The 26,928-nt window shown below is 40.6% G+C and overlaps 1 protein-coding gene across 1 annotated transcript in view; it reads right to left on the bottom strand.

Moving 5' to 3' along the window:
* LOC311089358 (uncharacterized protein) overlaps nt 1-23,315 on the bottom strand; it is a 46,812-nt gene extending 23,497 nt beyond the window's left edge. The window contains exons 1-2 of the transcript XR_014607676.1: nt 22,974-23,315; nt 22,533-22,592 (exon numbers count right to left, since the gene is read on the bottom strand). The gene's annotated coding sequence lies outside the window, so the exon portion shown is untranslated. The remainder of the gene's footprint in view (nt 1-22,532; nt 22,593-22,973) is intronic.
* Between the last annotated feature and the right edge of the window lie 3,613 nt (nt 23,316-26,928).

Here is a 26,928-nt window from a genome sequence, read left to right as displayed (position 1 = left end):
AAGACTATCACTTAAATTCTTAATTTCATTTACTTCTATAAACACTGAATGTTGACAGCTCTCAAAAAAACGTCTTCAGCTAAAATACATACAGTCCAACATACAAAATGTGAAACAGTGTCGTCTGCTGTCTGGACAAGATGACTAAATCTAGTGGAGTAATAAAACCATCATTTGTGAACTTTTGTGTATTTATTATAATCGGCACTTCAACCCTCTTTTCTTAGTGATTTGGTCTTTTGAATCTTACACGGATGTTTTGGACACATGTGATTCCTGTGTAAAGATGATGTTTTAAAGTTAGTCCATAGGCTTTACAAGAGTGTGGAACTTTGCATCACTACGGTGTGACAAAATATGTTGGCGTGTAAAAATACACCCAAAGATTTAAATACAACTATTTACACACATACTAAGTAGGAGAATATCTAACTGTATATTGCAGATTGTGAACATTCCATTATCTGTTTATTTGGGGTAAGAGAACACCATTAGCTCATACATCTCTTTGATTTTGTGCTGGATGTAAAAAATAAAGGTATTAGTTAATAACAAACAAACAAAAACTTTAAATCAACATGAAACCATAATATTAATAAATAAAATATGGTTTAATTACAGTTTGAAAATGACTTCCATAATATTTTCTTTTAGTAAAGCTATGTCTGGATCAGCCAACACAAAGTTTTGTGTTGTGGGTGAGACCGCGCAAAGATTACACCAATATTAGCTTTCTCGAACATTGCATGTTTGCACTATGCCTGAAACTTAGTAATTAACATGCATTTATGTAGGACTGTCAAAAAATCATCTGTTATCATGGTTTAGTTGTATTTTAAAACACTGCTTTTTCTTAAAAATGTTGTGTCAGACGTATTTGGTAGCATGATTATCTTGTTTAATCGTGTATTAAATCCATATTTATCAGTCTGATATTTGTAGAAATAAGCAATGTAAATTTATAAAACAAAAAGAACCAGTTAATGGCATTGTGCCAGAACACAACAGGTATGAAGATATGTTTGGTTTTTAACTTTTTATTCTTACTTTAAAGCTAGATTATCCTTTGAAAAGTGTAATACAGTGTTTGATTTTGGGGGGAAATCTGGAAAACTACCTTACACATGCAGTGTTTTCGCCAACTGGCCTAAACAGCCCAGATAGCAACATTGTTTCGGCCCAGATCCGGCCCACATCTGGCACTTGTGGAATGCGGATCTGGCCCACATGCAGCGTGGAATGATGGCACTTGGGCGGACCGCTCCTGTTTGCCAGATCTGGGCCACAAGCAGGCCATAGCAATGCCACGTCAGCCAAGAGCAAAGAAGTAAACCAGAACTGGACCTAATCATGTTCTTGGCTAAGCTCAGAACGGTCAGAGGAGAACCTTGACAGAGAGAAGTGAAGAGAGAATGATCAGTCCCAGCAGACACAGATCACACTTATCAGACATCTTCCGTTTCTGTCAGTCTTCCTCTTCATTATATATAGACATAGCCGCAGGAACACTGTGTTTTTATCAGGGGAGTGCTGGGGGCGGGGCTTAATGGGCGGGGCTTGATATTGCGGGGCAGAGTATTTTAAACAAAATCCTAATATTAAACAGCCCAAACAAAAAGATGAACATACAAATGAATGAGAACAGAGTTATGTGAGAACGCTCAGAACTCATGATACATGTTAAAAAGCACAGCACACAAATCTGCATCTTACCTTATGATACTCACTCAGGAGTGCCGGTTCACACAGAAAGCATAATCTTTCAAAGCGAAAACGCAAGACACCAAACGCGGGCAGTGGAAAGGGGGAAAAAAGCAAGGTCTCGAGGCGCGTTTTCGTTGAACTTATTTTAACTTGAGTGCTGTGTTTTGAGAATGCTGTGTCATGTACGAGACGCGAGCGCAACAGTTAAACACGCCTAGTGCGTTCACACTGAAAAACACGTACTGTGTGAACAGCCCCTAATGCCAATGAATGCTTTAATCAAGACATCTATATTTATTTTTTTCATATGCATTAAATGAGTGTCAAATCAGTTCTGAGATGCTGGTCCTCAACCAGTGTCACGTCACTCACTCCATGCCAGATCGGCTTATTGCCTATGATATATTCATTTCTTTTAAAGTCATAAAACCATATTCAACAACATATAAAAATGAAATATCTTTACAGTAATTTTATAAAGGTAGAAGGTGTTCTCAAAAAACAAAAAGTTATTTTAAGTCATGTCATCTTAAATGCCACTGTAGTGAAACAGCTGTCATCAGGGGGCGCTGCAGCACCTCAGGACCTCTAGTTCCCCCGGCCATATATATAGACTATAAACTTCCTCTATTCTGACCAATTGAGTGTTTAAACCCTGCTAGAGTTGCTGTTGGTGACACTGTCCCACAGTGAAGTGTTGCTTTACATGTGTGAAACGTGTGAGAAGTGCGTATACTGTTAATCACACTGGCTCAACACACATCTGCTCTGAACACAGTTTATAGGCTTGTAGGACTGAAAATAATCCAAGATATTTGACAACAAAAGACATTTGCTTTACTGTTTTCCACCCCTCTTTCTCCCACAAGGAGCATTTGTAGTTCCTAAAGGCACAGAGGGGCTGATAGTGATCAAGGCCTGTAGGCCAAGATGTGTGTACTTCGGGGTTGATGAACTGTCACACCTTTAGTGCGGTGGGGGGAGATGTGATTATCTGATTGGTCCGTTTGAACGTCTCTCATTTGGGTTAATGTCACATGGTCAGGAAAGGATAAAACAAGATTGCAACTGTTGCTCTGTCTCTCTTCTTCTCTGGGTCTCTCTCTCTCTCTCTCTCTCTACTCTTTCTCTCTCTCTCTACACTCTCTCTCTCTCTCTCTCTCTCTCTCTCTCTAAACATTCTATCTCTACACTCTCTCTCTCTCTCTCTTTACCTCCTCTTTCCTCTTACTCTCTACACACACTTTCTCTCTCTACACTCTCTCTCTCTCTCTACACACTCACTCTCTCTCTCTACTCTCTCTCTCTCTCTCTCTCTCTCTACACTCTTTCTCTCTCTCTCTCTCTACACACACTCTGTTTCTCACTCTCTCTCTCTCTCTACTTTCTCTCCCTCTCTCTTTCTCTCTCTCTCTCTCTCTACACTCTTTCTCTCTCTCTCTCTCTCTCTCTCTCTCTACACACACTCTGTTTCTCACTCTCTCTCTCTCTCTCTCACTCTCTCTCTCTCTCTCGTAACATATTTCATATATGCTGGGTAAGATTAATGGTATAAGTTATCATCATCTATTTTGTAACTATTTTAAGTGTAATCATTACCATATTTTGTCATTAAACCTTTTCAATTACAAATAATGTGCTAACTAGTTTTGATTTGGTATTGACTTTGAAGTGCTTCATATTGCAATACAATATCATCACTCTCTACAGCAACGCTCTCCCACATATTAAGCTATTGTAACTGCGCTTATTTCCGTCGTTGGTATAAGTGGCAGTGGGTGGAATAGACAAGAAATGTGCAGTTTTCTACCATCTTGCTGACAACGTTTCTTTAGTCATTCAGCAGTCTTGCAGACTGAACCCCTGCAGGAAATCCACCCTTATTCTAACCCTACACTACTCTTCACTTTAGGTCCCACAGTGACACGAGTCCCCATGAGTCTGTGTGCATTCAGGTTTAAGTCATGTACACATGTACACACACACACACACACACACACACACACACACACACACACACACACACACACACACACACACACACACACACATACTCACACACACTCCTTCACCTGAACACACACTGCTCATTTCATAAGAGAAAGACAAGAGGAATATTTGGCATAAGAAAAATGCATTCAAATCAACTCCCTAGCACTTAATTAATTTGAGTCCACTTAAAAATACTTTAAATACAGAGATTTCCACTGGATCAGCAGCTACACAGTCACCGCCTGTTAAATAAAACCACACGCAGCAAATCATCACTGTTTCTAGATCTTCTGCTGGACTGAAGCACAGGCTCTACTCTCCAGCACAATGGGATCATACAACACTGTCACAGCAGCCAGAGGAAAACTAATGTTAAAGAGTCAAGGGTGAAGAGACCCACTAATACAAACACTGATCACCATAACGGCGACTCTATTATTTTCAATAAAACATCTAAACCTCTGTTCATTCTCAACAAGAACTTTTGGACATGTATGAGAGAAATGATGAGGGTATAGGGTGTGATTGGGAACACAGCCTCTGCGTGTCGACTTTGAGCGCTGTTAATTCACAGTATATTCATGTAGGCTACTTTCTCTAAAACAACAAATATTACCCAGAATACATTTTATCATAATAACCAGGGATTAATAAGCAGTTTTTTGTTGGCAGGTGACACGACTGATAGAACCTTGACAGAGAGAAGTGAAGAGAGAATGATCAGTCCCAGCAGACACAGATCACACTTATCAGACATCTTCTGTTAATTATAATTTTCCATTTTGAGTGTTGAAACCCTGCTAGAGTTGCTGTTGGTGACACTGTCCCACAGTGAAGTGTTGCTTTACATGTGTGAAATGTGAGATGTGCATATACTGTTAATCACACTGGCTCAACACACATCTGTTCTGAACAGAGTTTATAGGCTATTCTTTGCATTACTGTTAGTTTCACTTCTTTATTTGAGCAGTTTCCAGCATGCCATTAAACTCTACAAGTAAAATCTTGCAATTATTAGTGATAAAATTGGTTTGTTACTGAAAAGGTTTCCACTGTCCATGACTTCTGAATTATAAAACAGATTTTAAAAGTATTGTAAAGTAATTATTAGCATCAGCTTGGTAAAATAAACCTGCATTTGCACATGAGCGTCTGTAAAGCAGATATTAACTGTCTTCAGGGAGTTTCTACACATGGATTATAACGTTCTGCTTTACTCTCTCCAGCCTTGAGAAATATATCAGATCCAGACTCCTTTATCAACACTACAAATGCTCTGGAAGATCTGGGATGTATTTCTCAAGCACCACTGATTTAACTTCCGCCTCCCTGAACTTCTGGACCACTTTGCTAAAACACTTGAACGAGTCGTTTTCGACCAACTATCTACATTTCTCACACAGAACATCCTCCTGGACAACAACCAGTCTGGCTTCAGAAGCGCCACTAAACTGAGACGGCCCTGCTCTCGGTTATTGAAGGTCTGAGACCGAATCCTCAGGTCTCATCTTACTGGATCTGTCTGCTGCTTACAGTTAACCACCAAGAAGAGCATCTCAGGAACAGTGGTTCAAGTCTGATCTCTCAGTGGGTCCTTCAGGGTGTTGTGAGCTGTTTAAGACCCAATATCTAGCTCTCGGTTATTGAAGCGGCTTCTCAACTACAACTCGCTTCAGTGGACTTACAGATTTGAGTGCATATTACCACTATCCACTAAGTTGTCTACCAACAGGTTTGCAGGGCTGACTCAATCGACGGCTGCCATGTCACTGAGATTTTTTTCAGAAAAAGTATATTTCTGAAAAAAAGTACTTTTAATAACTACTAATACCACATTGGGGAAAAACTACTAGTCATATATTTCAAACCTTAGTTAAGCAAAATTATCTTGCATACTCTAATGTACTTAAGGTATCAAGAGTAAAACTAAAGGTATGTATTCTGCAGGAAAATAAACTCCTTGTCAGGGTCTTTATGATGGTTTTGCATTTATATTAGGCTACTACTGCATTACTGCGTATATTGCATTTTACTTCTGAATATTTTCAAGGTTGTTACATTTATACAATATACTTTTGTGTAATTTAATGTAAAACAATGCATCATATTGTAAAATAACATACATTTGTAGTGTTGCTGTCCTGTGAGGAAACAAAAGGTACTTCAGTAGGTTACTTCACATTTGTACGTGAATACTTAATGAAGTATGTGGTTCCGAAAATTAAAATAACTAAATGTAGGCCTATTGTCACAATATTAACAAATTGTTGCTATATATAGCTGCGTCCCATTATCAAAGGGCGCATCTGAAGCGCTCGGACCGGTCTAGCCTACGGAGGATTGTTCTTGTCGCCTAGCAACTGTGACAGCTGCCGATGAGCGGGAGTAACATTATATATGAAAATACATGATCCGGCAGCGCCAGGATGAAACATCCGCACCATGTCCTCCAGTAAAATACAAAACATAAAAATGACAATAGCCAATTCTGGCTCCATAGCTGTTCACTCAATTATATCAAATGAATGATCAGGATGGCAGCTGTCCTCTCGCACCGTTGCTAGGCGCCAGGAGCGGTGATCGGGAACACCTGGTAGCGCAATTAGGAAATCCTACGAAGGCTACATGGTGATGCCTTCGAAGTCTGCGGCCTTCACATTGGGACACAGCTGGTAAAAGCATAACCAGCGTAACGAGAGAGGGGTCTCACTAAGGGGGATGCAGAGATGTGGCTGAGTCTTTATATTAACATTTCTGATTGTGTGAATGATCAGCCCTCGGGGGCCCCTTAAAATGCAGGGCCACAGGCAATTGCCTGGCTTGCCTGCCTTATTGGGGTGCCTCTGAAATAGAGTCGCCAGAAAGAAAAAGAAAACTGATAGAAAACCTTTTCTTTTTCTCTTAAATTAACAACTTGATCCAACTCGCACAGTCAAGAACGTATGCCGATATAACTAATCCAACTCTTTTATCAGGGTCACAATATAGTATTTCAAACAATTATTCTTACATGAATAATTGTGAAGTCAACAGTTGGATGTGCCAAAACTTTCTTCAGTTAAACAAAGACAAAACTGAATTCATTGCGTTTGGAAACAGAGATGAAGTTCTCAAGGTGAACGCATACCTTCACTCTTGGGGTCAAACAACTAAAAATCAAGTCAAGTCAAGTCAAGTTTATTTATATAGCGCTTTTCACAATACAGATTGTATCAAAGCAGCTTCACAGTATTAAATTAAAATAATACATCAATGTTTGTTTCTAGTGGAAAACGTCCACGTTTGGTAATGCTGATCAATAGTATTGTTGATTGATTAATTAAATTAATATCCCCAAATATCCCCAACTGAGCAAGCCAAAGGCAACAGTGGCAAGGAACCGAAAAACTCCATCAGGTGACCTAATGGAGAAAAAAAAAACCTTGGGAGAACCCAGGCTCAGTCGGGGGCCAGTTCTCCTCTGGCGTTTATGAACTAGAGGTCGGATTTAACTGTAAGATTAAAAGTATTATATGAATGCCTGGCTGAAGAGATGAGTCTTTAATCTAGTTTTAAACTGGGAGAGCGAGTCTGAGCAACGAACAGTATCAGGAAGGCTATTCCAGAGTTTTGGAGCTAAATGTGAAAATGCTCTCCCTCCTTTGGTGGACCTAGATATCCTAGGTATGACCAAAAGCCTTGAATTTAGTGATCTTAAAGAGTGCGATGGATTATAGGGTGATAGAAGATCCGTTAAATAGACTGGAGCTAAGCCGTTTAGGGCTTTATAAGTCAGTAGCAATATCTTGTAATCAATACGGAACTTTATAGGTAACCAATGTAGTGATGATAAAATCGGTGTTATATGATCATATTTCTTGATCTAGTAAGAACTCTAGCGGTGGCATTTTGGACTAACTGTAGCTTGTTTATTGAGGATGCAGGACAACCGGCTAATAAAGCATTACAGTAATCTAGTCTCGAGGTCATGAATGCAAAGCTTAGCAATGTTTCTAAGGTGGAAAAAGGCTGTTCTTGTAACATATGAAATATGATTTTCAAAAGACAGGTTGCAGTCTAATATAACACCCAGGTATTTTACTGTAGAGGATAAAGTAACAGGACATCCTACTATGTTAAAGTTGTATTGTGAGAGGTTCTGTGGGCGTTTTTTTGAACCGATAAGTAGTACCTCTGTCTTGTCTGGATTTAATAAGAGAAAATTGCACGTCATCCAATCTTTTATATCTTTAACACACTCTGTCAATTTGGATAATTTTGCGTTTTCATCTGGCCGTGATGAAATATAGATTTGAGTGTCATCAGCATAACAATGGAAACTAATTCCATGTTTCCTTATAATATTTCCAAGTGGCAGCATATATATTGAGAATAACAGAGGGCCTAACACAGATCCCTGCGGCACTCCATAGTTTACTGGAGTTATGATCGATTTTTCTCCATTTAAATAGACAAAATGGTAGCGGTCAGATAAGTATGATCTGAACCAGCTTAATGCTTGTCCTTGAACACCAGTATAATTTTGTAGTCGATCTAAGAGTATTGTGTGATCTATAGTATAAAACGCAGCACTAAGATCAAGTAAAACTAGTATTGAGATACAACCTTGGTCAGAAGCTAAAAGTAAATCATTTGTGATTTTGAGTTTCAGTAGCCTGAATCCTAACTGAAACTAGGATTCATAGATGTCATTTTCTTGCAAGAAAGAGCCCAGTTGGGCGGACACAACTTTTTCTAGTATTTTAGACATAAAAGGTAGATTTGAAATGGGTCTATAATTTGCTAGATTATGTGGGTCTAATTGTGGTTTCTTAATAAGTGGTTTTATAACTGCCAGTTTAAATGTTCTTGGAACATGACCTAAAGATAAAGATGAGTTAATAATATTGAGAAGAGGCTCTTCCACTATAGGTAACACTTCCTTCAGTAGTTTAGTTGGTATAGGATCTAATAAACATGTTGTTGTTTTAGATGAAGTGATAAGTTTATTTAACTCTTTTTGTTCTATAGTTGTAAAGCACTGTAATTGTTCTTGCGGGGGGATAATTGAGGCTGAATTATAAGGCGCGATTGAAGATCGAATGTTTACAATTGTGGTTCTGATGTTTTCTATTTTCTCAGTGAAGAAGTTCATGAAATCATTACTACTAAACTGTAACGGGATATTTTGTTCGGGTGACGTCTGTTTATTTGTTAGTCTAGCCACGGTGTTAAATAAAAACCTAGGATTGTTTTGGTTGTTTTCTATTAGTTTGGAGGTGCTCAGCCCTGGCCGCTTTTATGGCCGTTTTATAATGTGACATACTGTCTTTCCACGCGATTCTAAAGACCTCTAAATTAGTTTGTTTCCATTTACGCTCTAAATTACGGGTTTCTCTCTTTAGAACATGCGTAGTATTGTTGTACCATGGTGCTTTACTTTTCTCACTGACCTTTTTTAATCTAAAGGGTGCAACAATATCCAATTTTCCAGAGAGAATGGTGCTCATAGTGCTAGTTAATTACTCTAGTTCATCTGTTTGTTTGGGTTCACTGAGCAGCTGAGACAGATCAGATGAGCAATTTGAAAAATTATCTATGGTGGATGGAAGGATTGTTCTGCCTGGTCGATAACGCGGCGCAGCATGACATATTACAGGAATACGTAATATGCAAGTTACCATGTAATGGTCAGTGACATCATCACTTTGTGGAATGATATCTATATCGGTTGGATCGGTTCCATGTGATATAATTAAATCGAGTGTATGATTAAAACGATGAGTTGGTCCGGTAACGTTTTGCTTGACCCCAAAGGAGTTTAATAAATCTGTAAACGCAGCCCCTAACGCATCATTTGGATTATCTACGTGTATGTTAAAATCTCCAACAATTAATGCTTTATCGACATTGACTAATAGGTCTGAGAGAAAATCTGCAAACTCTTTTAGGAAATCAGCGTAAGGCCCAGGCGGTCTATATACGGTAGCCAAAGCTAGAGATAATAGGGATTTTTTTCTAACATCTAGGAGCGTAACATTTAGTACAAGTACTTCAAACGGAATAAACTTATAACCCGTTTTCTGAGTAACATTGAGAATATCTCTATAAATTGTTGCAACACCGCCGCCACGACCAATCAGACGGGGCTCATGCTTATAGGAGTATCCTGATGGAGTAGACTCATTTAGACCGAAATAATCATTTGGTTTAAGCCAGGTTTCAGTAAGGCAAAGTACATCGAAGCTATTATCTTTGACTGCCTTAGGTGTGAGTGATCTAATGTTTAGAAGACCTAGCTTTAGAAATTGTTTTTGTTTACTAATAGCAACATTTTCTGGTTTAATAACAATTAGTTTTTTCCTAGATCCTGCAGTAGATTTATTATTTGATTTCACTAAACGAGGAATAGACACAGTTTCTATGCAATGTTCAACACTAGTATTTATATCAGTTAAATTGGTGCAGCAAAGACTATAATTTGGACTTTTGGTTACTAGTCAAAAGGTATTTAACATTTTGGAGATGTTATCCGACAGAAGATTCGCTCCGAATCTGCTTGGGTGTAAGCCATCAGCACGGAAAAGCCTAGGACGCTCCCAAAACAGATTCCAATTATTTTCAAAGAGCAGTTTCTGCTCATTGCACCATGACATTAACCATTAATTTAGCGCTAATAATCTACTAAACTTTTCATGTCCTAGTCGGTACGTGGGAAGCGGTCCTGACACTATGATCGTTGTTTCAGGCGATGTGTTGCGTACCGTATCGATCAGATTCCTGAAGTCTTTCTTCAGAACCTCTGTCTGGCGCAGCCTGATGTCGTTCACTCCCGCGTGCAGGACCACAGTTCCGACGCGCTCGTCACCGTTCAGAATCTCGGGAACGCGAGCAGCGATTTCAGAAACACGAGCACCAGGAAAGCAGTGACTATGCACCTTACTTTTACCTAACGTAGCGTGTACGTGCCAAACGATGGAATCGCCGATGATCACAGCATCGCGTTCTGTTTCGCGAAGAGGGGAGAAGCGGTTTTGGGTGGATATCTCGAAAACCGGGAGGGTCGGAGAGAGTCTTGGTCTAGACCTGACTCACTCGGGACCGATGCTGAGAAACGCACGGAGTAGACGAGGTCGGAGTCAGCGGGTTAGTAACGTTAATCACTGATTTGTGTGCATCGGCGCGTGATGTTTCAAGAGCTAAACGCCGGTCTATCAGCTCGGCTTGTCTCACTAAAAGGTCGTGGATCTGTTTCTCAACAGCTTCCAGCTCAGACTGCAGTGCGTGCAGCTCAAATGTGTCTTCACCTGCACCAAAAGGTAGACTACTTACATCTGATATATTCGCCATTTTAACAGATGGACAGTAACGTTAAGTTAGCAACGGCGCTACCAGTGATGCTATCAATATTAATACTAATTTATGACTGAAGTCTTGGATATAATCCGTCTTTTTAGTGGTACGGGTGTAGAGTAGACGCATGATAGGCGATAAAATATTTGTAAGTGAGTGTGGAGAAGACGCGTTCAGCCGTGATCCACAGGAGTAACCTATAAGGGTATCCGACGTTGGATCACTAATAGGCTTGAGACGCGTCTGCTCAACAGTCAGCGTTGTAACTATGAGGTTTGAGCAGCAGTGCTTCTCAGTGAGGAAAGGTAGAAAATGTTCGTTGTAAGTGAGTTTAAATAGAAAATCAAGAATTATAAATCAAATCGATGGAGCTCCAAAGACAACAACGCGTTCAGACGCGAGGCATGCGCATTTGTCAACAGGAAGCGGAAATTGTGTCATTCAATGACACAAATGACACACTCAATTGTGTCATCATCAGAGAAGATATTCTTGAATCTCTTGAGAAGAGAAGTCAAGAATCTTGGTGTGACACTAGAGTCAGACCTTAGTTTCAGTAGTCATGTCAAAGCAATAACTAAATCAGCATACTATCATCTGAAAAATATTGCAAGAATTAGATGCTTTGTTTCCAGACAAGACTTAGAGAAACTTGTTCATGCTTTCATCACCAGCAGGGTGGATTATTGTAATGGACTCCTCACTGGCCTTCCCAAAAAGACCATAAGACAGTTGCAGCTCATACAGAACGCTGCTGCCAGGATTCTGAGCAGAACCAGAAAATATGAACATATCACACCAGTCCTCAGGTCTTTACACTGGCTCCCAGTTAAATTTAGGATTGATTTTAAAGTATTATTACTGGTATATAAATCATTCAATGGCCTAGGACCTCAATATATTGTAGATATGCTCACTAAATATAAACCCAACAGATCACTCAGATCATTAGGATCATATCAGCTAGAAACACCAACGGTTCACTCTAAGCATGGCGAGTCTGCTTTTAGCTATTATGCTGGAACCAGCTTCCAGAGGAGATCAGATGTGCTCCTACAGTAGTCACATTCAAATCCAGACTCAAAACACATCTGTTTAGCTATGCATTTACTGAATGAGCACTGTGCCACTGTTCGTCCAAATGTTTGTACTGTACTGTACTGAATTTTATTTTATTTTTCTAAACTGTTTTAATTATTCTTATTTCTTTTTATTGTGTATGAAATGTGCTATATAAATAAACTTGCCTTGCCTTACAAGATGACGTTTTTTTAAGACAAATGTTGCAGTGAACTTGATCATGAATTACTTTTCTCACTGCATTACACACATTCTCTCTTTCGCAAGTTTCTGCATGACCCTGATTATTACTGATTGGGTGCAGTATGCTAGCTGGAGCCGTTTACCTCCAGTCTTTGTGCTAGGCTAGGCTAGCGGTGGGTGCGTCAGACAGAGTTACGGCACGCACGGAGATGAGAAGGGTATGTATGGACTGATCTAACTCTGGGGGATACGGTGAATAAGCTAAAGTCCCAAAAAGTCGGCCTGTTCCTTTAACAAGAACAACAGACTATTAGCAACAACAGTAGCGTAGCACAAGAAGCACATTATAAAGAGAGCAGAGCACATGAGGAACAGGAGAGCACACTCAGACAAACGAGGACTTAACGAGAACTAAACAAGGGGGCGTGGTAATGGGAAACAAGGAGGCGGGACCAGAGGATCACATGACCAACACAACCAGAGACAGAGCCGTGTGCTCAAACACAACACAAACAAAGAGACACTGAACAATGACCTTGACAGAGAGAAGTGAAGAGAGAATGATCAGTCCCAGCAGACACAGATCACACTTATCAGACATCTTCTGTTTCTGTCAGTCTTCCTCTTCATTATATATAGACAAAGTTGCGGGAACATGTTTTATCAGGGGGGTGCTGGGGGCGGGGCTTAATGGGCGGGGCTTGATATTGTGGGGCAGAGTATTTTAAACAAACGCGGGCAGTGGAACGGGGGAAAAATGCAAGGTCTCGAGGCGCGTTTTCGTTGAACTTATTTTAACTTGAGTGCTGTGTTTTGAGAATGCTGTATCATGCACGAGACACGAGCGCAACAGTTAAACACGCCTAGTGCGTTCACACTGAAAAACACGTACTGTGTGAACAGCCCCTAATGCCAATGAATGCTTTAATCAAGACATCTATATTTAGTTTTTTCTCATGCATTAAATGAGTGTCAAATCAGTTCTGAGATGCTGGTCCTCAACCAGTGTCACGTCACTCACTCCATGCGAGATCGGCATATTGGCCATGATATATTCATGTATTTTAAAGTCATAAAACCATATTCAACAACATATAAAAATGAAATATCTTTAGATTCATTTTATAAAGGTAGAAGGTGTTCTCAAAAAACATGTTGAAAAACAAAAAGTTATTTAAAGTCATGTCATCTTAAATGCAGCACCTCAGCACCCCTAGTTCCCCCGGCCATATATATAGACTATAAACTTCCTCTATTCTGACCAATTGAGTGTTTAAATCCTGCTAGAGTTGCTGTTGGTGACACTGTCCCACTGTGAAGTGTTGCTTTATATGTGTGAAACGTGTGAGAAGTGCATATACTGTTAATCACACTGGCTCAACACACATCTGCTCTGAACAGTTTATAGGCTTGTAGGACTGAAAATAATCCAAGATATTTGACAACAAAAGACATTTGCTTTACTGTTTTCCACCCCTCTTTCTACCACAAGGACCATTTGTAGTTCCTAAAGGCACAGAGGGGCTGATAGTGATCAAGGCCTGTAGGCCAAGATGTGTGTACTTCGGGGGTTGATGAACTGTCACACCTTTAGTGTGGTGGGGGGAGTGTAATTATCTGATTGGCCAGTTTGAACGTCTCTCATTTGGGTTAAAGTCACATGGTCAGGAAAGGATAAAACAAGATTGTAACTGTTGCTCTGTCTCTTTTTGTGCTCTGGCTCTCTTCTTCTCTGGGTCCCTTTCTTGGGGCTTGTCAGAGTATTGTGTATGTGACTTTAAGAGTATTGTGTATGGAAGGAAGACCGTTTAAGGAAAAAGTCATATATAACGTTAGCTCGCTGAGAAGAAGCACTTGTGTACTTGAACCTCTGTTCATTATTGTTTTCGTTATTAAATAAAAGAAAGAGTCATCGTCTGCCTCCTTCCTTGACATGGTGTCAGAAGTGGCAAGGTAAAGAGAGAACTACATGCCAGAAAATGCCACTGTTCAAGCCGCCAGACAACTTTACATTCGACAAGCCGGGAGAATGGCCATCATGGCGACAGCGTTTTGTGAGAACGGCTGCCAAGCTCACAGAAGAGGACGGGACCATCCTAGTGAGTACATTCATTTACGCGATGGGAAATGAGGCGTAAAATATTTTCAAATCCTTCGTTTTCAAGAAAAAGAAAACGATTTTGAGACAGTTTTGAAGAAATGCAATGACTACTTTGTACCACAGACCAACATCATTCACGAGAGGGCGCAGTTTCACCAGCGATCTCAGAGATCAGGGGAAAAAGCTGAGACATTTATTTGTGCACTGTACGAGTTGTCAGAAAACTGTGACTTTGGTGCTAACAGAAATGAGAACATCAGAGATAGATTAGTTGTAGGAATTAGAGACAAGGATCTGTCAAAAAGATTACAACTAATTAAAGACCTCACACTGAATGTTGCAGTACAAATGGTAAGACAAGCAGAGGAAGTTACTCACCAGGTCAGCCAGCAGGGGGATCCAATGTGCAGCGTTCAAGAGATCAGACGACCCAAACAGCGTACTGGCTACAGGTCTGAGCACAGCAGAGAAAGCCAACCTGGTAAAATACGGAATGGCGAGGACAAATGCAGCCGATGTGGCAAAACAAAACATAAAGACAGAGAGAAATGTCCAGCTTTTGGAGCAGAATGTAGGAGATGTCACAAGAAAGTTTTTACTGTAGAATATACTGCCACATCAAATAAGCTTTTGTTTAGCAATTTCTGCTCATATGATTTATATATATATATATATATATATAAAATACTATTTTTGTCAAAAATGAAGTCATCAACTAAGATGTTAGCTGTTCCAATGTTGGCTATATTCAAACTAATGAATACATATGATAAAATGTAGGCCTATAATCATTTTTTTTACAAAGAAAGAGTACACTTGAAATATTGTTAAATACTGAAATTGTAATTATTGTTGTAATTGTAACCTTTTTAATAAAATAGCAAAACATATTTACAAGATAGATCTTAAATGGTCAATATAAGTCTTCTTCTAAATATATCTTTTGTCCTTGCATTCATTCTTGGCTCAGTCAGTGTCACACCTGAATGAATGGCTCATTATGCAGAGTGGGTGGGACATTGTATTCTCAGGTGTAAACTACTCCTCCTTCACGCCCCCCTCGCATATTGGCTTTCAAAGCAAAACCTGTTTAGCAAAAATTGTTTTATGTGAACGATAAAGCAAGACTATTTTCACATAATTTTGAAGCCAGAACTCGAAGCGACAACATCCATTAGTCAAAAGTCTTGTGGACACATATTTAGTATGAGTTTTGTGGTCTTATTTCAGCAACTTTCTTCTTTTTTTTTTTCAATAACCACGCATAAAAATTATTCTCTTAAAAATACAAACATCTACATTCATGTTGCTCACATATTATGGTAGCCCTGTTTGTGCTATATAGAGTGAATTTACACCTTTGCCATTTTCATGTTTACAAATAACTGAAAAAACCACAAATGTCAGGGCATGTCAAAAAATCCCAAGGGCCCCAAAAACACCTTAGACCCCAGAGGGTTAAAATAGATACAGGGGCGGATGTGACAATAATAAGCGAACAGACATTCCAGAATCTACAAAAGAAACATGAACTGTGCAAAGCAAATGTCATACTCAACAGTCCGGGAGGCCAGCTAAAATGTGTGGGTCAATTCAGAAGTCATATAAAGCATAAAGCGAAACAGTACGAACTGACCATATATGTTGTAAAGGGCCCAACAGTGAATAATCTTCTCAGTGGAAGGGCAGCTAAAGAAATGGGCTTGGTTAAACGAATAGAAGAGGTAAATACTAACAATGGGGACCACGGAAGGCTAAACACTGAACCAGTTAAGATTCTACTCAGAGAAGGAGCAGAACCGTATGCTGTTAATACTGCCCGTAGAGTCCCATTGCCGCTGCTTCAGAAAGTGAAAGAAGAATTAGGAAGGATGGAAGCTAGTGGTGTGATTGAGAGTGTCACCCAACCAACAGACTGTTGCGCACCTATGGTGCCCGTCATCAAACCCAACGGACATGTGCGAATATGTGTTGAAAAGACTGAATGAAAACATCAAAAGAGAACGATTCATGCACGACACGACACACGATTGAAGCAGGTAATGGAAAAAATGGAACTCGCCGGTCTGAGATTAAATAAAGACAAATGTAAGATCCGAAAAAGTGAGCTGCATTTCCTGGGTCAGGTAGTCGATGAGAATGGAGTCCGAGCAGACCCAGAGAAAGTCAAAGCTATTGCTGAACTCAAAGCCCCAAATAATGTACATGAACTAAAGAGAGTGCTGGAGATGATAGTGCGGAACGTCATAATGCGCAGATAGAGAAAGAGTGTCTCGCAGGAGTCTGGGCGTGCAAACATTTCAGCAAATACCTGAGTGGAATGGGGCATTTCAAATTCATTACAGACCACAAGCTGCTGGTTCCTTTAATAAATTGTGAAGATTTGGACAATGTACCAATCAGATGCCAGAGACTTTTACTCAGACTGATGAGATTCAATGTGACAGCTGAGTATGCTCCAGGTAAAACACTTGTTGTAGCAGACACTTTATCACGAAGCCCACAAAGCAGCACCATGGACAGCACCACGGAAGTGGACGTCAGCTGCTATGTCAATGCAATCGTTGAAAGCCTTCCTGCTTCAAAAGGCAAAATAAGTGCAATTCGTGATGCAACGCAACAAGATGGAAAATTGCAGAGAGTGAAGCACTTAATTGGAATCGGATGGCCTGAAAATGCTCGCGATGTACATCCCTCGTTGAGAGACTTTCACGCATTCAAAAGTGAATTGTCTGAGACTGACGGCTTGCTTACTAGAGGAAACTGTATCATCATACCAGAGTCTCTTCGAGGAGAAATTATCGAACGAATACATGAAGGACATATTGTCTTGACCAAATGTAGGGAAAGAGCACAGACATCCGTATGGTGGCCAGGACTGTCCTCTGAATTAAAACAGAAAATTGAAAAGTGCACATTCTGCTGCGAACACAAAAGAACATAAAGAAAAGAACCTTTGAATCCAACTCCGTTACCAGAAAGACCATGGCAGCGATTGGGGGTAGATTTATGTGAGTACAAAGGAAAAAACTACATCATACTCTCAGACTATTATTCCAGATACTTAGAAATCCAACACTTATCGAGCACTACAGCTGAACAAGTAGTCACCAAGCTCAAAGCTACATTTGCACGATTCGGAATCCCAGAAGTTGTTGTGTTGGACAATGGCCCACAATTTGCAAGTGAAACATTCCAGTCATTTAGCTGTGAGTATGATTTTAAGCATGTGACTTCAAGTCCACATCATCCTTCGAGTAATGGTCATGCAGAACGTGCAGTCCAGTCAGCAAAAGCCATCCTACGGCAAAAGGACCCGGTACTAGCGTTGCTGAGCTACCGAACAACCCCAAATGCGTCAACTGGAGTGAGCCCAGCAGAACTTTTGATGGGACGGAGACTCAGGAACACATTACCAACACTGGACCGCAACCTCATTCCGAAGTGGCCGGATCAGAGACAGATACGGAGACGAGATGATGCTGGTAAGCAACAACATGCATTCTATTTTAATAGACGGCATGGAGTGAGAAACTTGCCTCCGCTAAAGCCAGGAGATCCAGCTGGATGGGGAAAAACAGTGGAAGACTCCAGTGACAGTCATGGGACAGAGTTCAACGGACATGGGACAGTCATGGGACAGAGTTCAACGGAGCGCTCTTACATGATCAGTAGCCCAGATGGGGAAATGAAAAGGCGTAATCGGTGCCACTTACAGCTTCAACGTCCCTCAGAGAGCAGTGATGATGCCGAAACAACAGGGCGCTCAGAGTGTGATGATGAGACAGTTCGAACAAATGACTCACTGCTCACACAGACTAGTGAAGGATGTAGAGTAACAAGGTAGGGTAGAGTGAGTAAACCAGTTCAGAAGCTGAATTTGTAATATTGTATGTCTTACAAGTAGTGTAAGAATTGAGGTTAAGAAACTGTTCTAATGTCAATGTTAGTGGTTGAAGTTAAGTATAGGAAAAGTGAAGAGAAGTAAAATGTTGATAAATGTGAGAAGCATTAATACTGTGTTATGTAAGTCATGCATACAGTTAAATTCTCTAATGTAGGGAATACTTGGTTGTTTAGGAGAGCATAAGTTGAATCTTTAAAACACAGCCTTGTGCTAATTAAGGTAGAGATAATATACTATGTTCATTGTAATTTGGGATACCAGTTCTTCTGTTAAAAAGAAAACAAAAAGAAAGTTCTTAAAAGGGGCAGATGTCAGAGTATTGTGTATGTGACTTTAAGAGTATTGTGTATGGGACTTTAAAGTAAGCCCTTTTAAGGAAAAAGCCATATATAACATTAGCTCGCTGAGAAGAAGCACTTGTGTACTTGAACCTCTGTTCATTATTGTTTTCGTTATTAAATAAAAGAAAGAGTAAAATAAAATAAGAGAAAAGATTACAAGTGCATAGCCAATGTGAGTGATTCCTTCAGAGTGAACACGGGTGAATCTGACTGCAGTAGATGTGAAAGATATGAATAAAAATGATGTTATTTCAGCCAGCGCACATACCTGTATTTACATCCTGTTTTCGGTCTAAGTCCATAGTAGTCGATTGTCGAGTTCACGCGTGTGATCATAGGTAACTAAACAGGATGTAAATACAGGTATGTGATGGCTGAAATAACATCATTTTTATTCATATCTTTCACATCTACTGCAGTCAGATTCACCCGTGTTCACTCTGAAGGAATCACTCACATTGGCTGTGCACTTGTAATGACACATCAAGGATGTTAAGAGGCTAAAAGCAGGTTTAAAACTTGCCCCATTGAAGTCAACAGGGTGCAAATTTTAAAAAGAGGATAAAACGGTGTATGCAACACCGATTTTTGTCGCTGTTCTCTGTACTGACAGCACTCCAAATTTACAAAAAAATGAGCTCAATGTTAAAATTGACCGGAGTTCTCCTTTAAGTCATGTACACATGTACACACACGCACACAAACACACATACTCACACACACACACACACACACACACACCCCTTCACCTGAACACACACTGCTCATTTCACAAGAGAAAGTCTAGAGGAATATTTGGCATAAGAAAAATGCATTCAAATCAACTCCCTAGCACTTAATTAATTTGAGTCCACTTAAAAATACTTTAAATACAGAGATTTCCACTGGATCAGCAGCTACACAGTCACCGCCTGTTAAATAAAACCACATGCAGCAAATCATCACTGTTTCTAGATCTTCTGCTGGACTGAAGCACAGGCTCTACTCTCCAGCACAATGGGGTCATACAACACTGTCACAGCAGCCAGAGGAAAGCTAATGTTAAAGAGTCAAGGGTGAAGAGACCCACTAATACAAACACCGATCTTTTATTACCAATAAAAGACTTTTATTACCAATAAAACATCTAAACCTCTGTTCATTCTCAACAAGAACTTTTGTATGAAAGAAATGATGAGGGTATAGGGTGTGATTGGGAACACAGCCTCTGAGTGTCGACTTTGAGCGCTGTTAATTCACAGTATATTCATGTAGGCTACTTTCTCGAAAACAACAAATATTACCCAGAATACATTTTATCATAATAACCAGAGATTAATACGTTAGTTTTTTGTTGGCAGGTGACACGACTGACTGAACCTTGACAGAGAGAAGTGAAGAGAGAATGATCAGTCCCAGCAGACACAGATCACACTTATCAGACATCTTCTGTTAATTATAATGTTCCATTTTGAGTGTTGAAACCCTGCTAGAGTTGCTGTTGGTGACACTGTCCCACAGTGAAGTGTTGCTTTACATGTGTGAAATGTGTGAGACGTGCATATACTGTTAATCACACTATCTCAACACACATCTGCTCTGAACAGAGTTTATAGGCTATTCTTTGCATTACTGTTAGTTTCACTTCTTTATTTGAGCAGTTTCCAGCATGCCATTAAACTCTAGAAGTAAAATCATTACATTATTAGTGATAAAATTGGTTTGTTACTGAAAAGGTTTCCACTATCCATGACTCCTGAATTATAAAACAGTTTTTAAAAGTATTGTAAAGTAATTATTAGCATCAGCTTGGTAAAATAAACCTGCATTTGCACATGAGCGTCTGTAAAGCAGATATTAACTGTCTTCAGGGAGTTTCTACACATGGATTATAACGTTCTGCTTTACTCTCTCCAGCCTTGAGAAATATATCAGATCCAGACTCCTTTATCAACACTACAAATGCTCTGGAAGATCTGGGATGTATTTCTCAAGCACCACTGATTTAACTTCCGCCTCCCTGAACTTCTGGACCACTTTGCTAAAACACTTGAACGAGTCGTTTTCGACCAACTATCTACATTTCTCACACAGAACATCCTCCTGGACAACAACCAGTCTGGCTTCAGAAGCGCCACTAAACTGAGACGGCCCTGCTCTCGGTTATTGAAGCTCTGAGACTGGCAAGACAACATGACATCATGACTTTACGTAAACATACACATTTCAAGTCAAGTGGCGTGTTATCTATACGCATTTTGAGCTATCTGCGTGTATGTCCACGCTGTCATCTTCCGCGTGTATGTCTACGACATTAAATGTCAGAGTGATTCCACGTGTATGTCTACGCCGTTAAATGTCCGAGCGAAACGAAGCAAAATGTATATCTACATCTGGGGAGCGATATTTTTTTTACTAGGATGGTAGGGGAAGACTCATAAATGGTATTAACCCCAGTGACGGGTAGGTTTAGGGACGGGGTTGGGGTAGGTCATATATATTTATATAGAGAGTAATGTAACGTTAAGTCAATGGCGTTGATAAACACGCTGAAAAGCGATTATGCGTGTTGATAGCACGCCAAAAATGGAAATACGAATTTGCGTGTCATACATACGCCATTTCATGAGATCAGTCTGGGCAAGAGGAGCCTCCGAATCCTCAGTTCTCATCTTGCTGGATCTGTCTGCTGCTTACAGTTAACCACCAAGAAGAGCATCTCAGGAACAGTGCTTCAAGTCTGACCTCTCAGTGGGTCCTTCAGGGTGTCGTGTTTAAGACCCAATATCTAGCTCTCGGTTATTGAAGCGGCTTCTCAACTACAACTCGCTTCAGTGGACTTACAGATACATTACCAGCTCATGAAGGGGAATTAACATATTCCTAACAAACATCTCAGGAAAGGGGACTTATTAAACACAACTGCAGAGGTTTTATTAGGAAAAAAGCTTTCCTGTAGCTCAAACAGTACAGCGTTGGCACTTTCAACGCCAAGGTCATGGGTTCAATTCCCAGGGAAAGCAAGAACTGATAAAAATGTAAATGTGTACTTGAAAATGCAATGTAAGTCGCTTTGGATAAAAGCGTCTGCTAAATGTAAATGTAAATGTAAAATTATAGCAATCATTCAAAATGAAAAAAGATGCTAAAAACAGGAATGAACAGACAAGATCCAAGAATCCTCAAATCAGCTCCATCACACAGAACAGAGAGAGATTATACAGTCTGAGTCTGTCCATTACTGTATTAATATTATATTTAAAGCAGTTTACATATGAAGCACAAGAGAATGACTTTCAACACTGTAGGCAAATATATCCATAGAATCCATATAAATGAAAATAAATCTGGCTTTTTATATGAAAAAACACATTTTAATCTAAACTTGATTATGTCACTATAAGTGCTCAGAGTTTTTTCTCTGTTTTCTGAGAAGAAGAAAATAAAACAATGAACAATCCTCTGTAAGTTTTTGCTATTGTAAATATTGCTGCAGATTGGCTCTAATCTCATCAGTATTTTATTCTAATATTGTCGGCATCTCTATTTCCTCTGGGTGCTTCGAGTCCTTCCTCCCTGCAAAATAAAAGCATTGACTGACCTCTCGTATGTGTTTTTATCATGATTGCAGATTGTTCCAGATCAGATGAGTGTGAATCATCAGATTGTGTGCGGCTCAAAACTCACCAGCTCTTCTTGCACAGATGATCTGAAGAAGAATCACAGTAGGAGCAGCAAACACTGCGATCTCAACAATAATCGCAATCACTGCAGGAAACATGAGAGGAAGAAGAGAAACTGTACATGACTGAAGTCAAGGGTATTCAACTATCAACAGTTATTGATGAAGCATTTACAGACTGACTGATAGATTAATATTATAAAGCTGTCAGTATAAATGAACGTGTCGTACCTCTGTATAATGATCCAGCAGTCACACTGACTTCAGTTTCTGATGCTGTATCAGCTGGATCTGTGGATCACGTCTGTTAGTTCAGTTCAACACATAATGCCACATATACACAACATCATCATCACATAATACTTGAGCTTCACATCACAGAAATGATGAATATGTGCACGAGTCTGTCATCTATTATCTTCTTACTTCACTCTCAAGCTGTCAGGAGGAGAACGACTATCGCCATTCACCAAAAATAAATCTATTTATACAGTGATCATGTGATCATGAACCTTGTGTAGGAGCTGCTGCTGTAGTTCGGCTTGATTTCCTCTCAGAGTTTGAGCTTTTGACTGGAATCAGTGTTGGTGAAGCGACTGGATCTGCAGAAGATGAATGTTCAGAGGCATCACCTGTAGGACATTAACATCATATTTTACAGTGTTTTCTCACCTGAATGCTTGACAGTGTATCTGACTGAGGTCTCGAGTTGATTTCTGCGAGTAAGCTGACATCTCCACTCTCTGCTGTCATCTTCATTTAGGAGTGTTGTAGTCAGAGTGATGATACAGCGATCTGATGATGATAATATCTGATATCTGGAGTCTGTCTTCAGATCAACACCAGCCTGATTCACCCACAACAGCTCAAGTCCCTTATAAATGACCAAATAATCACAGTATAATCCAGTATATGAATACAACTGACAGGAGAGAGTCACAGAGCGGCCTGGACTGATCTCAGTCTGTGAGAATGAAGATGATGATGATGATGAAGATGATGGTGATGATGATGATGATGGAGATGATGATGATGATGATGATGATGATGATGGAGATGATGAAGATGATGATGATGATGAAGACACTGAAACTGAACACAAGACACAACAGACTCTTCAATCATCATCTGAGTTTAAAGGGAGAATCTGCCCTTTTTAAATTGACCACATAATCATAAACTTACCATGAAGAACATGCAGGTAAACATCAGCATCAGGTCCTTGTTCTCCATTCACATATTGTTGGCAGGTGTATAATCCATAATCTTCTACTGTGACGTTCTTGATGTTCAGAGAACAGTCAGACTCCATATTCAGTCTCTCATGTCTCTCTGTGTCTTTTTTCTTTATCCCTCCAGTAATCAGTTTAACTTCCCTTGAATGTCCATTATAGTAGGTCCATGTAGTTGATTTGCAGTCTAAAAGAGCTTTATTACAGGACAGACGGACATTTTCACCAGAACTGATGAACACATCAACTCCACTGGTTCCTGAAACACAGTATATCTCAGTGATCATTATGATATATATTAATAAATGAAACATAAAACACACCAGCATAAAAAGCAGAAGTTTTAAATCATAGTATTTTTCCTGACTTAAAGCAAACAACACACTCTCCAGAATAAACTATTAGTCTTTATCAGAGAGCTGTTCAAATCACTGACACACTCTTAATATGAAGATAATTCTTCATCATCAGATGTTTGAGTGACACTATGTCCAGTATCAGGAATAATACAGTATGATCTGTGTGTATCAATACACAACTCTGAGATCACAATGTGAATGTGTGCAAGAATAAACTGAGCATGTTCAAATGAACTCTTTCCAGACTAATTCCACTAAATGTCTTTAGAGAAAATACAGATTTCTTTACCTGTGAGAAGTGAAGAGAGAATGATCAGTCCCAGCAGACACAGATCACACTTATCAGCCATTTTCTGTTTCTGTCAGTCTTCCTCATTATATATAGTTACAGCTCCTCCTTTAAACATCATCAGCTCCTCCTGTGGTTATTAACTTCCTCTCATCTGATCAACCGAGTGTTTAAATCCGTTGCTATATAGTGATACTATACCAATGTAACTTTTTCCTCTCTGTAGATTGGGCTCATGTAATCTGGATTAAATAATCAGATTCCAAATATATAGTACTTGTAATTAGATTACATTACATTTTAATAAACTTGTAGTCAGACTACAATTACTTTGTGTCACAGACATCACTGGTGACAATAAACATAAAGCCTAATGTTGCAGTGCATGATGGGAACCACCAATCAAAGCTAATCCATGACTCCCAGCATGCATTGCGGCATTAATAAATTATGCAGATGCAACGTCTTAGTATTTTCATTTTTTGCTGTAGTTCTTGTGATTTGTTTAGTAGCTTGTTTTGTGATTGTCCAAGATGATCTGTTTATCTGAATATTTTGTTGATTGTCGCTGTTGTTGAGATTCGTACACTGATTCTTGATGTGTGTGTCTGTGTGGAAGTCGCATGGTTTTTGTTTTTTAAACAATTTGCTTATGAATAGTAAATGAAATGAGTCATTTAGTGTTTTAATTTAGTGCAACTGTGCTGCCAGAATTTTATAACAGTTATTATAGTTATCATTATAGTTCCAGTTATCATTATAGTGATCATGTAGTTTCCTTTCGAGAGGTCTCTCGTATTGTGAAAGGCTAGCTGTCCTGCAAGTCTTTCAGGCCAAACTTCTCCGTTCCCTGGACGAGTCTGGACCTGAGTCGGAGGCTGTCAAGGACTTGCGCAGCGCCACTGACCTGGCCCTACGAGCTACTAAGTCTACAGTCCAGGCCATCGGGAGGAGCATGGCCAACCTAACGGTGCTCGAGCGATTAGGGTTAAGACAACTGTGGTTGAATTTGACGGACATGAAGGAGGCCGATAGGGCGGCTTTCTTGGACTCCCTCATCTCCACTTCCGGTCTCTTTGGCCCGGCTGTTAAGAGCTTCTCCACGGAGGCACAGAAAGCATCAAAGGCGATGCGCCACTTCCTTCCGAAGCATTCCAGCTCGGGCTTCGAGCCACCAGACCAGAAGGAAACCTCCTCAACAGCAGCCCAAGTCAGCGCCGCCGGTCACCCAGCCCCCACCCAGCGGCTGAAGTCCGTCACCGCTCCCGCTCTGCTAGGCGCGCTCCGTTCCCTGAGAGGCGGGGACCCCGACCCAGGATTGCGTTGGACCCCGAGCCTCGTAAGCCGTCCTAGCCAAGGGGAGAAAAAGAGAGAATTCGAGTCACACCGAGGCCAGACCAATCTCTCAAAAATCCCTCAGACATTCCGCAGTTCCCTCTGTTCAGTCTGCCGTGAAGCACGCTCGCGTGCAAACAAACGCCGTTTTTACGGCGACACAAATAAAGCAAGAAAAAGTATAATGTTCGCATGCCTACACACAAGCACTGTCACCACAGTAACCAATTCACCCTCACATGCTGCGAATTTAACAAACGTAGAAGGTGTGCCCACCACAAGGTCTGCACTTCCACACACAAACACTGTGCATACAGTCTCAAGCCCCCCGCCAGCTCACGCTGCCAATGTAGTTCAGGTGCCCATTATGATGTGCGCGCCCCTACACATAAACACTTCCAACACGGTGTCATCTTTTTTCCCCATCAGGGAAAAGAAGGTAATAAATGTAGACTGAGTGCCCACTGCTATGAATGCACCGCTACATGTGAAAACTGTTCCTGTGGGGCTAGTTTCCACCCAAGCCCACACTATAGACGCTATAGAGGGCCAGCGCTCCCTGAGGCACACGCCCCTGTGCATGAGCGCTGCTCGCACGGGAGGGGAAACACTAGACAGCCGGACGGCCGGGCCCCTCACAGGCCCGGGTCCTATCTTCATCCAACCCCTAGCTATGAGGGCCAAAGCCTGGGAGGCTATCCCCGAAATATCGAAATGGGTGTTGAACATAATAAAACGAGCTCCAGTTTGCTTGCAGACCTCCGCGCTTTCGAGCCAAGGTTGAGACAACGGTCGAAGAGGGCGTGTCGAAGTGTCAAAACTGTTGAAAAAGGGGCTGTCGAAACGTTTCTATGTCACAGAGCGAGTCAGGCTTCTACAGCCGCTACTTCCTCGTCCCCAAAAACGATGGCGGTCTCAGACCCATCCTAGATCTCAGACACCTGAACAAAGCGCTTATAACGCGTCCGTTCAGGATGTTGACAACCAAACAAATTCTCGCGCATATTGGCCCAGGAGATTGGTTTTTCTGAAAGACGCCTACTTTCATATCCAAATAGCGCCCCATCACAGACCATTCCTGAGGTTTGCATTCGAAGGGCAGGCTTATCAGTACACAAGTACTACCATTCGGCCTGTCTCTAGCGCCCCGTATCTTCACAAAGTGTATGGATGCAGCGCTCGTCCCCTTGAGACAGTGGGGAGTGCGAAACTACCTCGACGATTGGCTCATCATAGCCCAATCAGAGGAGCTATTAACAACTCACAGAGCCTGGCTCCTCCACCACTTAGAATGCCTGGGTCTCAGGATCAATTTCTACAAAAGCACACCATCTCCCAGCCGGAACATCTCCTTCCTGGGTATAGAAATAGACTCGGTACGCATGAGAGCGCGCTTTCTATTCGGTGCCTGG

This window comes from Abramis brama (genome assembly GCF_963993115.1).
Source record: "Abramis brama genome assembly, chromosome: 1".
Classification (NCBI taxonomy): domain Eukaryota; kingdom Metazoa; phylum Chordata; class Actinopteri; order Cypriniformes; family Leuciscidae; genus Abramis; species Abramis brama.
Note: the sequence above shows the minus strand (reverse complement) of the source record. Positions and strands in the feature narration are given on the sequence as shown.